The sequence below is a fragment of the Mustela lutreola genome, chromosome 5 (assembly GCF_030435805.1).
Source record: "Mustela lutreola isolate mMusLut2 chromosome 5, mMusLut2.pri, whole genome shotgun sequence".
NCBI classification, from domain to species: domain Eukaryota; kingdom Metazoa; phylum Chordata; class Mammalia; order Carnivora; family Mustelidae; genus Mustela; species Mustela lutreola.
Window position 1 is genome coordinate 153,215,818 of NC_081294.1, and position 12,719 is coordinate 153,228,536.

The 12,719-nt window shown below is 42.3% G+C and overlaps 1 pseudogene; it reads left to right on the plus strand.

The window, feature by feature from the left end:
• The first annotated feature begins 10,432 nt into the window (after nucleotides 1-10,432).
• LOC131831207 (olfactory receptor 2V1-like) lies at nucleotides 10,433-11,349 on the plus strand (annotated as a pseudogene).
• Nucleotides 11,350-12,719: the final 1,370 nt, after the last annotated feature.

The following is a 12,719-nucleotide window of genomic DNA, read 5'->3' on the forward strand; positions in this document are numbered from 1 at the left end:
AAATTCAGTAAAGTCACTATACAAACTCAACATACAGAAATCTGTCCATTCTATACACCAGTAATAAAGCAGCAGGAAAAGAAATTAAGGAATGAAACCCATTTACAATTTTACCAAAAACAGTAAGATACCTATGAATAAAACTAACCGAGAGGAGAAAGACCTGTACTCTGAAAACTATGAAACACTAATGAAAGAAATTGAAGCTGCCCAACTTCTTGCTTAACATGTATCCAAAGGTAAGATAAACAAAACAAAAATGAACTATTGGGACTTCATCAGGATAAAAAGCTTTTGCACAGCAAAGGAAATAGTCAACATAACTAAAAGGCAACCTATGGAATGGGAGAAGATATTTGCAAATGATGTATCAGATATAGGGCTAGTATCCAAAAAACTGTAAAGAACATATCAAAGTCAGCACACAAGAAGCAAAGAATCCAGTCCATAAATGGGCAGAAGATATGAACAGACATTTCTCCAAAGAAGACACCCAAACGGCCAACAGACAAATGAAAAAATGCTCAACATCACTCAGTATTGGGCAAATACAAATCAAAGCCACAATGACTTTCTCTGCTTGATTTATTTCACTCAGCATGGAGCACTGGGTGTGGTGCATAAACAAGGAATCTTGGAACACTGAAAAAATTAAATTAAATTAATTAAAAACAGCACAATGAGACACCACCTTACAATGGTCAGAATGATTAAAAGTATCAACTGAGCAAGCAACAGATGTGGAGAAAGAGGAAGGCTCTTCCACTGTTGGTGGGAATGCAAGCTGGTATGGCCACTCTGGAAAACAGTGTGGATGTTCCTTAAAAAGTTAAAAATAGAGCTACCCTATGACCTAGCAATTGCACTTCTAGGTATTTATACAAAGGATACAAGTATAGTGATTTGAAGGGGCACCTGCACCTCAATGTTTATAGCAGCAATGTACACAAGAGCAAAACTATGGAAAGAGACCAAATGTCCATCGCCAGATGAATGGATAAAGAAGAGGTGATATTTATATACAAAGGAATAATAGTCATCCATCAAAAATAATGACATTTTGCCATTTGCAAGGATGTGGATGGAATTAGAAGGTATTATGCTAAGTGAAATAAGACAGAGAAAGACAAATACCATATGATTTCACTCAGATGTAGAATTTAAGAAACAAAACAAATTAACATAGGGGAAGAAAAAGAAAAAGAAATTAATATAAAAAGGGAGAGGGAGGCAAACCAAAAGAGACTCTTCACTATAGGAAGAAAACTGGGGGTGGCTGGAGGGGAAGTCGGTGGGGGAAGGGGTAATTGGGTGATGAACATTAAGAAGGGCACTTGAAGTAATCAGTACTGCGTGTTATACATAACTGATAAATCACTACATTTTACCCCTGAAACTAATAATACAGTAAGTGGTCACTAAATTGAATTTAAATAAAAAACTTTAAAGAGAATGTGTAGGGAATAATCTCAGTCTTTTGGTATTGGTTGAATCCTGATTTGTGACCCAGTATGTGGTCTATTCTGGAGAAGGTTCCATGGGCACTTGAGAAGAATGAGTATTCTGTCCTTTTAGGGTGGAATGTTCTGTATATATCTATGAGGTCCATCTGGTCCAGTGTGTTATTCAATGCTCTTGTTTGTTTATTGATTTTCTGCTTCGATGATCTGTCTATTTCTGAGAGAGGCGTGTTCAGATCTCCAACGATTAGTGTATTCATATCAATATGACTCTTCATCTTGATTAACAGTTTTCTTATGTAATTGGCTGCTCCCATATTGGGGGCATAGATATTTACAATTGTTAGATCATCTTGGAGGATAGTCCCTTTAAGAATGATGTAGTGTCCTTCTGTATCTCTGACTACAGTCTTTAGTTTAAAGTCTAATTTATCTGATATGAGAATCGCTACCCCGGCCTTTTGAGGCCCATTGGCATGAAAGATGCTTCTCCATCCCTTCACTTTCAGTCTGGGTGGATCTTTAGGTTCAAAATGGGTCTCTTGTAGACAACATATGGATGGGTCCTGTCGTTTTATCCAGTCTGAAACCCTGTGCCGTTTTATGGGTGCATTTAGGCCATTCACATTGAGGGTGATTATGGATAGATACGTTTTTATTGACATCGTGTTACCTTTGAAGTCTTTCTTTCTGTAGATTGTCTCCCTATTTCTGTTCAATGTTATTCTTGGGTTTTTTCCTCCTTTAAAGAAGCCCCCTTAATATTTCCTGCAGTATCGGCTTGGTGGTTGCATAGTCTTTTAAGTCTTGCCGGTCTTGGAAACTCTTTATCTCTCCATCCATTTTGAATGTCAGTCTTGCTGGATAAAGTATTCTTGGCTGCATGTTCTTCTCATTCAGTGCCCTGAATATATCTTGCCAGCCCTTTCTGGCTTGCCAGGTCTCTGTGGACAGGTCTAATGTTATTTTGATGGGCTTTCCTCTGTAGGTAAGGATCTTCTTTGTCCTAGCTGCTTTCAATAGGTTCTGCCTACAATTATAATTCTTCATTCTTACTATTAGGTGCCTTGAGGACTTTTGAGAATCTGTAATCTTGGGGGGAAACCTTTCAGCCTCTAGTACATGAACGCTGCTGTTTCCATTCACGAGATTCGGAAAATTTTCATGAAGAACTTGTTCCACTATATCTTCTAGACTTCTTTCTTTCTCCTCTCCTTCAGGGATTCCAATAATTCTGACGTTGGAACATTTCATGGCATCATTTTTTTCCCTGATTCTGTTTTCATGGCTTCTAAGCTGTTTGTTCCAGGCTTCCTCCTGATCCTTTCTCTCTATCTGTTTGTCCTCCACATCACTGATTCTATTTTCTGACTCAGCTATTCTAGCGTTGAGAGAATTTAGATTAGGTTGGAACTTATTGAGAGCATTGTGAAGCTCATCCCTGGTAGCTTTCAGCTCTTCCCTAATATTGAAAACATGATCTCTGGTTGTTTTCAGTTCGGCCCTAATCAATTCCGTTTGGTCACCCATGGCTTTCTCCAACCTAGCTATTGCTTGGATAATTGTTAGCCTGAATTCTCTTTCTGACATATTGTCTATGTTGATAGCCTTTAGCTCTGTTGCAGAAGGTCCATCCTCTGTATTTTTCTTCTGTTAGGCATTCCTCCTCCTAGTCATTTTGGTGAGAGATGGCTAAATGGGTGTAGCTGGATGTATCGACTGCACCCTGGAACACTTCTGAGCAATCAGGGTTGCATGGAGCACTGGGTGTGGTGCAAAAATAATGAATACTGTTATGCTGAAAATAAAAGATAAATTAAAAAAAAAAACTTTAAAGAGAAACTGAAGCTTCCAGAAAGAAAAAGAAAAACATTCCATGCTCATGGATTGGAATAACAAATATTGTTAAAATGTCTATCCAACCCAAAACTATCTGTACATTTAATGCAATCTCTATCAAAATACCAACAGCCTTTTTCACAGAGCTACAACAAACAATCCTAAAATTTGTATGGACCCCAAATACTCAAAGTAGTCTTGAAAAAGAAAAGTAAAGCTGGAGGCATCACAATTCTGGACTTCAAATTATGTTATAAAACTTTGGTTAACCAACATATAGTGTCGGAGGCAGGCCCCTGGCCAGGGTGGCCTCCGCCATTAAAAGATGGCGCCTGGCTAGTTGCCAGGTTAGGATTGCCTCATGAAACTAAGCAGAATGCCCAAAGAGGAAGTAAACAGCATTGGTTGCTAGCGAAGTTGTTCATTTAGGTGTGCAGCCTGATTCGCTCCCTCCTGTACCCTGCTCGCTGATTGGTCATGTAAACGTATATAATTGTGTAGACTTGCGGAAATAGAGAGAAGATACATCTGAACTGGGGCTTCTTGTGGTCCTTGTGGGTCAAGGGCGATAATATAGTTCATTATTAGTTTTTGATGTAGTGTTCAGCAATTCTTTAGTTGTGTATAACACCCAGTGCTCATCAAAACATGTGCTCTGTTTAATACCCATTACCCAGCTACTGAACATAATTTTTTAAAAAAAAACTAAAAAAAAAAAATAAAACTGTAGTAATCAAAACAGTATGCTACTGGCACAAAATAGACACAAAGATTAATGAAATGACCCAGCTTCCTTGACCCCTTGAGTTGGGTTCTGTGAACAACTTGTAAGCATGATCCTTGAAGTTCTCACAGAACAGAGCCCCACTTGTCCATAATAGTAACCCTGTATCAGCCTTTTCTATTCATGTGTATTTCCCCACTTTTCTCTACGTCCTTTCTGTGGTGACTTCTCAAATATAACACTTGCCTAGATGTCTAGCCCCAGCTATGCCAACTTAAGGCAGCTGGTGATGCTTGGTATGTATAGGACTCTCTTCTCTTTACATGATCTTAATAACCTAGTAGATATTAAAAGAATTGGGCAAGAAAAGTAGAAAGATGAGAAAAACTAAAAATGAAGAAAAACTTAAATTAATTTTGAAAAGAGAAAGGCCTGTGTTGCAGCCAAGGGAGAGAGAAAAGCACAGACAGATGCATCATCTTGCACGATTCTGAGAACCTTCCTGGGATACACAAGTGATAACAAGGTTGAGAAAGAAAGAGAAAATTGGTGAATCCTGGCACTTTATATCTTGCCTCCCATAGGCCAATCATGTCCTTAATAGGATGTTGTCAGCTTCCAGAAAGACCACAGATGTCTAGTCCCCACTGCAGGTGAGCCTGGCATTCCTCCCATCCTCTTTGGTTTAGATTTCACCTATGAGTTGGCCTGTCAGATGAACTTGAAGTTGAATGAGCTGATCTCTCTTGAACTGGGTCCTCAACAACTGGAAATAGGAATGAGCAGAAGATGAGCGACACAATCCTATGCCAACTCGAGACCTTAGAGTGAGCAGGTAGTTGAGAAGCCATTTACTGATTTCCTAAGGAAAGTGGTAAAATGGACAGCACAGTGCATCAGGGAGATTCATTTCAAAGATGGTGGGAGGTTGGGGTATGAGGTGGTGGGTATTATAGAGGACACGGATTGCATGGAGCACTGGGTGTGGTGAAAAAATAATGAATACTGTTATGCTGAAAATAAATAAAAAATTAAAAAAAGATGAATGTGAGCTCTTTCCTTTCATTTCTCTTTCAGAAGACATAGATGAGAATTGAAAGACAGCCAAGGGCACACACCACTCCAACATGGTCTTAATTGAGATAATAGGCTGGCTCATCTAATCATCCTACCAATGCTTCTCAAGCTTTTCCAAGGCAAAATAACCACCTGCTAGATACTCCTCAATACTGTAGATTCCAAGTTTCTACTTCCAAGGATGAGAAGTCAGTCAGTCACATTTATAGGTGCTGAGAGACTAAATAAAAGACAGATCATGAATTGATAATTGTGTAAAAGACAACTCTGGCCCACAAGCAGCCATCTGCCCAGGAAACAACCCCCTTTTCTATGATAAACAGTTCAGGAAGCCAGCTGCCACAAGTTCAACTTGGAAGAAGTCAGATCCCTAACTTTAGTAACAACCTAGGAAGCTAACAATACTTTCTTTTTTTTAATTAAAGATTTTATTCATTTGACAGAGAGAGACAGAGGGAGGGACAGAACTCAAACAGGTGGAGTGGGAGAGGGAGAAGCAGTCTTCCCATAGAGCAGGGAACCCAGCATGGGGCTCAATCCCAGGACCCTGGGATCATGACCTGAGCCAAAGGCAGAAGCTTAACAACTGAGTCACCCAGATGCCACTATAGTCTCCAAATAAACAGTTTCAGTTATTAACAGACAGCTTTCCAAAATTTTGTTCCCACTTCCAATTTAGGACAAACCACAGAAATCCAAACACATACCCTAACCCATCCCTCTGCTTTCAATTAACCTATTTCCAGTTTCCCCACGCCAACAGTTTCCAATCATAAACAATCTGAAGCCTCTCTTTTTTCTACTCTGAAGTTTTCCCACTGCTCTGTCATTGAGACTCTGCCAAAATATGATTGAGAGTGTCTGACTGCCTTACTATAGCAACTTTGAAAGAATAACATTTTCTTCACTTATCTGCGTAGTCTTCATTTATTTTCTTTTTTTTTAAGATTTTATTTATTTATTTGACAGAGAGAGATCACAGTAGACAGAGAGGCAGGCAGAGAGAGAGAGAGGGAAGCAGTCTCCCTGCTGAGCAGAGAACCCGATGTGGGACTCTATCCCAGGACCCTGAGATCATGACCTGAGCCAAAGGCATCGGCTTAACCCACTGAGCCACCCAGGCGCCCAGTCTTCATTTATTTTCACAATGCTCAGTAATTATTTGTTGAATGGACAAAAAATAATAATTGAATTTAAAAAAGCATAAGACAGCAATTGAGTACAAGTTTCACGGAATAACTGACCAGGCTCCATTTCCTGTCGTGCATGATGAAACTCCCAGATTATAGTTTAGATATCCACTCTGACCTTCAGTGGTGATCATGTTCTCTCCCAGCCCCATGTGCAGGTAAGGGTAAAGACTCTGAGAGAAGTATGGGTGAATATGTCAGGTGATATCCCATGGATGCCCTCTTCCTTCTTTAGGAGCAACCTGGGGTGTTTTTGAGAATCAGGGCTATGGGGAATGAACTTTGTCCTGAATTCAATTCATTAAATTTTTCTTCTTCGTTGGTGTGGAGCTTCTATTCCCTCAGCTCATTATGAGCTGTGTAGGGTACACTGAGACATCCTTTCTGCAATCGAGATATAAGCCTGGGACCTGAGCTCATCATCAGTTTTATGAGAACCAGGAGAACATCTTTGGTGGTTAGTTCCATAAATTCTTATTCGGGGCCTTGGAGTTGGGAGAAGGGTGTGTGTGTGTGTCTGTAAGGGCCTTTCCCAGGCCACCATTTGCTCACACATTGCCTCGAGGATTAGATCTTTGCATGTTGGGTCTGGCCCATCTCTGCTGAGATTCACAGGATGAAACAGAAGGTGAAGTCTGGTGAGCTGAATGGGGTTGGGAAGTACTGAAAGGGGTGAGGGAAGACCTGACAGATGAGAGACTAAAAATGACGAGTAAGTGGGAGAAATTCGTCCAACATCAGGCTTCAGCTTAGAGATACCTCCTTGCTGTCAAGTGACAAAGGTTCTTGGAATCAGAGACCAGACAGATGGTAATCCTACTTTTCTTGGGCAAAATTTATCCATTCTCATTTATCCATTCTCTAGTCTCTGGACTGAGTTGGCAGGCACGCTTATGGGCCTTTGCCACCATGTGCCCATGCCACTCTCGTGTTGTGGCTGTGTTCCATTCCCACCTGTGCTGATCTTGGATTCTACCTCCCTGAACTGTGTTCTAGCTCTCTTTGCTGGTATGTCCCCCCAATTTGCTATGTCCCAGGACTTTCCTATCTAGTGACATGATCTGACTCTAGACAGCTTCTCAGCACTGCTAAGATGAGACGAGGTATGAACACAGATTGTCCAATTGCAGTGCACGTGAACATTTTCCTCATAAGTATCACCTTGGTGGGGGAGCTAAAAAGTCCTATATGAAGGGCACCTGGGTGGCTCAGTCCCTTAAGCATCTGCTTTTGGCTCAGGTCATGATCTCCAGTTCCTGTGATTGAGCACCACATTGGGCTCCCCAAACTGTGAGGATTCTACTCCCTCCTCCTGTTCCTGCTCTCTCTTTCTCTCTCATCTCTGACTATCTCTCTCTCTCTCTCACTCTAACTCCCCACTTCATATAAATACATAAAATCTTTTTTTAAAAGCCATATATTATGGGATCCTTTCCAGAACTCAGAACTCCAGGGATGGTACCAAGGCATCTATACTTTTTATAATTATGTTTTGTTAGCCAACATATAGTAAGGACATCGTTAGTTTTCGATGTAGTGTTCAATGACTCATTATCTGTATATAACACCCAGTGCTTACCACAACACATGCCCTCCTCAATTCCCATCACCCAGTTACCATATCCACCCCCCCACTCTCCTTCCCTCTGTAACCGTCAATTTGTTTTCCAGAGTCCAGAGTCTCTCATGGTTTTTCTCCCTCTCTGATTTCTCCCCCTTGTTTTCCCTTCCTTCCCTTATTGTCCGCCATGCTATTCCTTATATTCCACATATGATTGAAACCATGAGATAATTGTCTTTCTCGGCTTGACTAATTTCACTCACCATAATCCCCTTCAGTTCCATCCATGTTGATGCAAATGTTAGGTATTCATCCTTTCTGATGGCTGAATAATATTTCATTGTGTATATGGACTACATCTCCTCCTCTTTCTCCTTTTCCTCCTTATCCTCCTTCTCCCCCCACCTCCTCTCCTTCCCCTCTCCCTCCCTGTCCCCCTCCCCTCTTCTTTCTTTCTTTTTCTTCTTCTTCTTTCTTCTTCTTCCTCTTCCTCCTCCTCCTCCTCCTCCTCCTCCTCCTCCTCCTCCTCCTCCTCTTTCTCCTCAGATTTATTTATCTGTCAGAGAGAGAGAACTAGCAGGGGGAGTGACAGGCAGAGGGAGAAGCAGACTCCCCACTGATCAGGGAGCCCAATGTGGGACTCAATCCCAGGACCCTGGGATCATGACCTGAGATGAAGGCAGACAATTAACTGACTGAGCTACCCAGGTGTCCCTGGGCCACATCTTCTCTATCCATTGATACATTTAAGGACATCTTGGCTTCTTCAACAGTTTGGCTGTTGTGGACATTGCTGCTATGAACATTGAGGCGCATCTGTACTTTTTTTTTAAACCAAAAATACTTCCAGATGTTCTAGAGAACCAAGCATCACTAAACCCAGTTGTGACAGTGGGAGCTCTGAAATGTCATTTTTGCTCCCTTACTTCTGTTCATAATTATCCTCCAATCATGAACTATTTCAATAGTCTTTGTTTCTCTTTGATTGTCTTTTCCACTTCTATTAAGAAAAAATTTTTGAATTCTACCTGTGGCATTACACAATTCAGAAGCCACAGCTTCCCCAAAGCATCCCCTGGAGTCCCACCACTTGTGGAGTGAGGACTGGTTCTTCCTTCCTTTGTAGATTCAGTGAGTGTATCTTAGAACATTCAGTGGTTCTATCCAGCTTAGCACCCACCTAGGTTTGGAACTATATAAGGTAATTGATGTACAAGCAGGCTGCAGTATCTTCTCTACTGTCCAAGTAGCAGAGTGGTAAATGGTTGAGATATGTCCTGAGAGGCATCATGAGATTCTCATGATGCATTTAGCATCCACTTTTAGTTCTATTGCAGTGCCTGCATTGGGGAAACTTTATTAAAAACTAAATTTTAAAAAGAATAAATGAATATAAATAAATAAATAAATATCTCCTCCAAACCTACAAAACCTCTCCACAAAGACAGAATAGATAGAGGGAACAGCTTGTATTTTTTTTTTAAAAAGATTTTATTTATTTATTTGAGAGCAAGTGGTAGTGAAACTACAAGTAGAGGAGAGGAGCAGAGGTAGAGGGAGAAACAGACTCCTGGCTGAACTGGCATCCTGATGCAGGGCTTGGTCCCTGGACCCTGGGATCATGACCTGAGCCAAAGGCAGATGCTGAACTGACTGAGCCACCCAGACACCCAACAGTTTTATTTTTGAACAAGTATTAAACCAGAGGATGAGGTGCTTCACAGGTAATATACTGAGAGCCTGCAAAACAGAAAGAGTCTCATTCTTTCATACTCAGACAGTGACAACCCATTACATATATGCTTTTGAGATAAACAAGCACTGGTCTTCAAATAAGAGGACTTGATGGTACCATTGTCACACTCTGTTCATTCAACAGGTAATGGGGGAAGCAATCTGTGTTAGTTAATTGGCTTTATCCAAAGGGAGAAAAAGCCTTCACACAGTTTATGACAAGAGGTAGTTTTGCCTCTTACTGCAAGGTGTCTATTGAACTTAGGGTCCTCCTCTGCCATGGAGCCTGAGATAGGGGTGCTACATTCCCTGATGATCACGTTTCAAAGAGATGGATCCTAGGTCTTTGAGAAAGACATTCGTGGGTCAGAGCACTGGCAAAAACCTTACTTGGTTTTTAAAAGGTTTAAACACCTAGAAGCAAGAAGGAGCTTACAATGCTAAGGTTTCTAAAGCAAATGCTCTTTAGAGGAGAGTCACTTCTCTTTTTTTTAATTTGCATTTTGTCCTCACACCTTTCTCTCCTCCTTTCTGTCCCTCAGTACTTGCCCCCCCTTACATCTTTGTCCTACTTCTACAGCTATTCACCTATGACTTATGTCCCATCTCTCTATCCCTTGCATTCTCTGGCTCCCTGAAGTTTTACAGAAGTAAGGATCAAATAATGCTGATAACTTTCTGAAGGCTGCTGAAAAAAGCAAAAGATTTTTCACTGCACGAGGAAAGGGTGGGTCCGTGTCAGAGGGCTGGGCTCTGTCTTTTAGAAGAAACAGGAAGTGGGTATTTGGAGATGCCAGGTTAGTAGTTTCATTTCTTTGTTCCTTTGTTTGTTCTTAGGGTCTAGGGCATGGAGCTCTGGAACCACACCTCCCTCTCCAACCTCATCCTTTGGGGTCTGTTCGGCTACTCAACGTATGATTTATTCCTTTTTTCCCTTGTTGTTCTGGCCTCTGCTGTGGCACTCCTTGGCAACGTCCTCTTCCTCCTGCTCATCCAGGCCAACAGTCACCTGCACACCCCGATGTACTTTTTCCTCAGCTAGCTCTCCGTCATGGACCTGCTTGTGATGAGCACAGTGGTTCCCAAGATGGCAGCCAACCTTCTGTCAGGCCGTAAGTCCATCTCTTGGGGTGCCTGTGCCACTCGGATCTTCCTGTCATGGTAACAGGAGCAGAATGCTTCCTCTTGGGAGTCATGGCCTATGACCAGTATGTGGCAGTCTGCCATCCCCTGCGGTATCCTGTCCTCATGAACTAGAAGGCTTGCTCTCTGCTGAACCTGGCATCCTAGATGGTTGGGGTGTCTGACAATGTGATTGATGTGGGCGTGGTCTTTAGTTTCCCCTACTGTGGCTCTCTGGAGGTGGATCACTTCTTCTGTGAGGTCCCTGCCCTGCTGCTTCTCTCCTGTGCTGACACATCACTCTTTGAGGATCTCATCTATGCTTGCTGTGTGGCCATGGTGCTGTTGCACCATGTGGTCATTGTGTCTTCCTATACCCGGGTCCTCAAAGTTGTCATTAGGATGCCCTCCACAGAGGGGAAGCAGAAGGCTCTGACCACTTGCTCCTCCCACCTGGCTGTGGTGGGCCTATATTATGGAGGAGCCATGTTTAGCTACATGCAGAGGGCCTCCAGTAGGACACCAATGGGAGACCGAGCCACCTCCATCTTCTACACCATCCTCACTCCAATGCTCAACCCACTCATTTACAGGGAGGTAACAAGGGCCCTGAGGAAGGTGCTGAAGAGATGGGGAGTGTAGGCATGCCTGCCTTTCTGAGGCTTCCTGTGTTGGTCTGCCTCTTCCTCTGCAAGCTCAAGCTCTCTTGTGGCTTCTCTTCTTCCTCTATACTCATTGGACCTCTCTGGCTGGTTGGGGCAAGGCTGTGAGCTGAGTAATCAAAAACCATTTGAATGGAAGATGTCAGGGTAACAAATGGTACATGGCCAGCTGCCCAGTGAATCTTTCCTCATATTGAGCACCACAATTTTCATGGAATGAAAGCCCATAGATGTATTAGTTACCTTCTTCCTAAGATTGACAGGGTAAGTCTTTATTCTGAGTTGTCTGTTGAAAGTGAGTGAGGAGGGGGAACCAATCCAGAACTCATTTGTGCACTGAATGTGGTACATGATGTTAGGGTCTGGCATGGAGGGGCTATGCTACCTAGGGTAAGGCTATTTCTCTCTCTCTCTGGACTTCCCTTTATTACCTGTACCATCATAGCTACTAGTACTACTATAGAATAAAAGCTCCATTTCTGTGTACCTTATATTATTAAACAGCATAAAGATTTTTGTGTCTTCTTGCAATTGTGCTTTACATACAGGTATTAAAGTGTAAAAACCTCAAAGAAATATGGCCAGAACATTTTATAGTCTATCACTTATGCTGACAGCAGCACACTGCAGAAAGTACAGAGGATACAAATATGTCACTCCCTGCAAAGAGGGAATTTGGGGTCAGACTGATTTTTGATCATTGAGACTCAAGGTGGAACAGGAGTGAGGTGTGAGAAGACTCTGGTAGGAACTGATTTCTATTGTTTCCATCACAGGGGCTCTGGAGGGATTTGGGAAATAATCTCTTGATCCATGTCTTCTGCAAAGATCTTCTTCAACACACTGGACCAAACATCTCCCCTTCATCACTCATTCACACTGCTCTCAAGAGACCTGCATGGACTTCCTGAGAGTCCATGGGGATGTCAGGCACTATGTGGGGGTACACTTAGAATGGTGAAGAAGAGGGCATGGTCCAGGCCTGGGAGCATCTGGCCACAGATATAAAGTGTTCCAGGCAGAGGGGACAGTATTCTTGAGCAGAGAGGGGCAGGGATAAAACTAAGGAGAATTGACCAGAGGGAATGGGGCCCACATTGCCTGGGGCTTGGTAGGTCATTGTAAGATGATCAGACTTTGAACAGAGGGGAGATATGATCCACCATTGGCTTCATAGAACCACTGTGACCATTGTGTAAGATCCATAGTGATGCTCCTATCATGAAACAGGTGAGAAATGATGGCACTTGGACCAGGGTAGAAATAGGAGGTGGCAGAAGTTGACAGGTTTCTGATGTAATTTGAAGATGAAGCCCACAGAATTTTCTGCCTTACTGGGGTAGAAGATAT